Here is a 4,968-nt window from a genome sequence, read left to right on the forward strand (position 1 = left end):
GCTAATTTTGATCATGATCATCATAATGAACATCATGGTTGCCTTAGCAACAATAATTTTTTATAATTATTATGCTAATTATAAGAAATCCTTTTATTACAATCAAATAAAGTTAAAATACAATTTAAAACAATTATAGACATTTATCTAAAGTAAAAATAAGTTGATTGCTCTGTTCACTAGAAATGATATGTGGCTACAGTTCAAAATTAAAATGAAAGTCAAGCTCTCAGACCGCTTTTTCTATGTGCTAGTTCGATGTCTGCGTTTTGTTCTCGATGAAAACAGGATCGACTACCTCGTATTGCCATCACCGCTGAGCGTATTAGCGCAAATGATACTGTGCATCGCATCCAAGTCAGTATGATGCCATACTCCGTCTTTCTCTTCTCTGACAGCAACTCCTTCAGATGTTTATATGCAATAGCGGTCTCTTTAACCATTCCACCAGTTGTTGAGAATACCAATGGTGTAAAGGTGGCATATTCAACTTCCCTTACGCGATCACCATATTCTCTTTTCTTCGCCATCTCATGCTGCCTGTATAGTGAAGGTATGCTGTTGTTTCGGTAACTCGGTGCTTGTTCGGTAACTTGGATGTCTAGCCTTGCTTCATCTTGCCTGTTCGCCGTGCGTGGTAGTATGACTTCACGTGAGAGTGGCTGAAGTGATAGTTCTTTTACCACATCAACACACACTTCATTTAGTCACTGAGCTGTTATGTCGCTAATCTCGTTATGCCTTACTACTGGTAGACCACCAAAAAGACATGTCATTGAGTGATCTGTCGAAAAGGACTTTCCACATCTGCAATGATGGGGTATATTTCTCAGCTGCCCCCCATATCGTAAACTTAACGCATCACGGAATTCACCCTTGTTCAAATTAAACCCTTGTTTTTGTAGTGGCAATACCGATAACCATGACGAAGATCCTTTCTCACAAAGTAAATCCATCATTCTTCGCGTTCCGGGAGGTAGACATTCCCTTACTTGTCGAGCCATATCTTCAATTTTCTGATTCCTGTCCTGACGCAAACTTGCCTTGATGGATTGTAATTGCGGTTTACTGAACAACTTTTTTTGCTCTATAATCATGTCTTTGAGAGGCTCGCTGATTGTCCGTGAGGCATGGTGCTCATCATTCGCGATTGTGACTGGATTGATGATATTCATTCCCCCGCAACGTATAGGTAACGAAATGAGTTTCCTTTCATCGGGATTACATGGTCCCCTTCCGGTTAATTCAGGTATAAAAATTTGATTGATGGTGTCTTCTAAAGGCGGGAAAAGTTTATCAATATTCTCGACTGTCCGCATTACATAGCGCCAGTTACCTATAATACAATGTGAAAAAGCAGCATACGCAGATTGAGGGTAACGCTCTGCTATTTTGGCAAGACTTTCAATTTCGTTCACAAACAGTTCAATCTTTTTGGCAGCAAACTGTTCCGTAAAATGACTTAAACCAATTGCTCGATCCGAGCATTTCGTGTCCTTCAGTAATAACTTTGATTCCTGTTCCATCAAAAACCTTAATTGCTTCTTCTTCAAGCTGCTGTTTCACTACGAGTTGTGTCTTGCTTGCACTCGGAAATTTTCTTATCTGTGGACTGACAGATTGCAAACATTGCCACCATCTTCTTAAAGATACGATTTTTCCACCAGCTGAAGAGTCATCTGCAAACCATACTTGTTTAACCGTTGGTTCTTTTGATCTAAGCTTACGAATTAAGGGTGTTACCGCAAGAGCATACATAGCCATGGCAAGGGGATCACCTTGGGTAATCCCTTCCGATGATTCAATTTCTCCCCCTTCCGTAACAAATAGTCGAACTGGTGTTTGATATTATTTAGCACTGTTGATACGGAGGGACACATTACTCCGATGTTATGTAATGCAGCCTGTCTATTAAGTGTGTTAAAAGTATTGCTGGCATCTACTAATAACACTGCTTCCGTTTCATCGAATGACATGATCTCCTTCATGGCGTGAATTGCTGCTTCACATCCCGCTTCGTGACCTGCTCATGCTTGTAGTGGCCCCACAGCCTCCTGAACATTATTCCCAACCACCTTGAGGATCGACTTTGTTATTATACGTCCTGGGACTTCACCAATGCCTATGGGTCGAACTCCTGGATTTTTATCAAGTGGTATGAGTCGACAAGCCACAAAAGCAGATAAACCCTCTGAATCGACAGGAGAGGTGCACAGACGACGAGCTACCCCAGCCAGTGCATTAAACAGATCAACCGAAGCACTTTTGAACGACGAGCAAAAGCGACGCCATACATATGCATCAACTCCTGATGGACCAGCTGCACCTTGCGTGTTGTTTGCCGCAATCTTTATTTCTTCCCCGGTAATTCTTTCAAAAATAATTGGATCATGATGTACGTCCTCAATATCCGACACTGCTAGAAGTGTTTCTGCAGCAGGGGCACAGCCGTGAGGATGCTTTTCGAGTAAAACTTCACGCGTTGTTTTCCATTCCGTATCGCCGTTTTCGTTCTCTCTAACAGGAATTATTGGGTCTATGTTTAATATATCCCCTCTATTAGCATTAGAAATCAATCGAACCGCTTGTCCTGTCTTTTCTTGTAGCATGAGACGATTAAATCCTCTTGCAATCTTTTCAAATTCCGGTTCTGCTTTTCTACTCGTGCTAAGATGTTTTTGGATGCACTTTCCTTCCAAAATTAGCTTGTCAATATTACCCACCGTCCACAGGGCCATCCTACGTTCTAAACACGCTATATGTTCCTTTTTTTTGCTTTTAGCATGAGGCTTTTGTAATAGCAAGCTCTGCATGACTGAACATGCTTTTGAAGCAATGCATTCTAAAGGGGAATTCTCTGCATAGGATTGATATAATCTAGCTAGTTCTGAGATGAAAGCTTTTCCGGCTTTCCCAGATGGTAATAGAAAAATGTTTTGCCTCCAATTTACAATTTGTTCATAAGCTGCATTTATACGTAGAATAAAAACTTCGCCACTGAGATCGCCCCATTAAACTGACTCCGTATGTTATGAGAACTCCTGATTTGCATTTATTTAATTATGCTAATTATATTAATTATGATCATTATGATCATCATAGTTGCAATAGCAACCATAATTTATTATTAATATTTTGCTAATTTTGACCATAATCTCAATAAAGATCATCATGCAATGGCAACCATGATTTACTGTGATTTTTATGCGAATTATGATAATATTGATCATCACTGTTGCCATAGCTGACATAATTTATTATTTTATCATGCTAATTTTTATCATGATTATAATAATGACCCTCATGGTTGCCATAGCAACCAATTCTTTCTAATTATTATCATTCTATTTACGATCATGATGATCATATTAATGATCATGATTGCCAAAACAACTATTATTTCTTAAAAAAATTATTCTAATTATGCCAATTATGATAATAATGATCATCATGATCGTAATTAGCATGATAACAATAATAATAAATGATGGTTGCCATAGCAACTATGATGATGATTATGATGATCATGATCAAAATTAGAATAATAAAAGTAATAAACTAAGTTAGCTATTGCAACAATGATAATCATCATGATAACAATTAGCATATTTGGCATAATATTCATTATAAATTAAGGTAGCTATAGCAACAATGATGATAATTATGACCATAATTAGCATATTTAGCTTAATAATCACATTAAATGATGGTTGATATGGCAACCATGATGATCCTTATGATGATCATGACTAAATTTAGCATAAGAGTCGTAATAAAAAAGGTTGCAATAATAAATATGATGATCATTATGACGATCATGATCAAAATTAGCATTATAATCATAATAATTTATGGTAGCTATGGCAACAATGTTAATCATTATGATCATAATTAGAATAATTAACATAATTATCACAATAAATTATGGTTGCCATGTCAAAAATGCTGATCCCGAAAACAATGATAATCGTTATGATCAAAATTAACATAATTAGCTTTATAATCACAAAAATTTTGGTTGCCAAGGCAACCATCATGATCCTTATGATGATCATGATTAAAAGTAGCATAATAATCATAATAAATTATGATAGCTATGGCAAAAATAAGGATCATTATCATCATAATGATCAAAATGAGCATGATAAATTTTGGTTGCTATGGCAATCATGATCATTATTATGATCATCATGATCGTTATTAGCATAATAATAATAATAAATGTTGGCAGATATGGCAACTATGTCGATAATTATGATCCTAATTAGCATGATTAGCATAAAAATCATAAAAAATTATGGTAGGCATTGCAACAATGATCATCAATATGATCATAATTAGCATAATAATCACAATAAATTATAGTTGCAATGGGAACCATCATGATCCTTATGATGATCATGATTAAATTAGCATAATAATCATAGAAAAATATGGTTGCAATAAAACAATGATGATCATTATGACCATAATCAGCATAATTAACATAACAATCACATGGTTGCTAAGGCAACAATGACGATCCTTATGATAATCATGATGAAAATTAGCATAATAAACGTAATAAATGATGGTTGCAATGGCAACTATGATGATCATTAAGATCATAATTAGCATAATAAGCATAATCATCAGAATAAATTACAGTTGCTATAACAACTATGATGATCATTATGATCATAATAACATAATTAGCATATTATTCATAATAAATTATGGTAGCTATAGCAACAATGATTATCATTATGATCATAAATAGCATAATTAGCATCATAATCATAATAAAAGATAGTTGTCATGGCAAATATGATGATCATAATTATCATATATAGCATAATTAGCCTAATATTCATAAAAAATTATGCTTGCTATGGCAACAATGATGATCATTGTGATGAAAATGATAAAAATTAGAATAATAATCATAATAAATTATGGTTGCAATGGCAACGATGATGATCATTATGA

This window comes from Dendronephthya gigantea, unplaced genomic scaffold, assembly GCF_004324835.1.
Source record: "Dendronephthya gigantea isolate DGI-Jeju-01 unplaced genomic scaffold, DenGig_1.0 000272F, whole genome shotgun sequence".
Classification (NCBI taxonomy): Eukaryota; Metazoa; Cnidaria; class Anthozoa; order Malacalcyonacea; family Nephtheidae; genus Dendronephthya; species Dendronephthya gigantea.